The sequence below is a fragment of the Aptenodytes forsteri genome, unplaced genomic scaffold (genome assembly GCF_000699145.1).
Source record: "Aptenodytes forsteri isolate BGI_AS27 unplaced genomic scaffold, ASM69914v1 Scaffold492, whole genome shotgun sequence".
NCBI classification, from domain to species: domain Eukaryota; kingdom Metazoa; phylum Chordata; class Aves; order Sphenisciformes; family Spheniscidae; genus Aptenodytes; species Aptenodytes forsteri.
Genome location: NW_008794172.1, coordinates 1,006,243 through 1,006,473, shown reverse-complemented (window position 1 = coordinate 1,006,473; position 231 = coordinate 1,006,243).

Below are 231 nucleotides of genomic sequence, written 5' to 3'. Positions count from 1 at the left end.
CCCTCACCGGGGCCCGCGGGGCTGCTCGAGCGGCCGGTAGCCCCTCAGCCCGGGGGGGCGGGAAGCGTGGGGCAGCGCCCGGGCGCAGGACGCACAGGGCCGCCGCTGCCCGCTTTCTGCCTGCTTTCTGCGCGCCGCAGGCAGCGGGGCGGGGTGGCCGGGGAACCGCCGGCGGCGGCCCGGGCGGGGGACCGGCGGGGCGCGGGGCTGCTCGAGCGGCCCCTCAGCCCG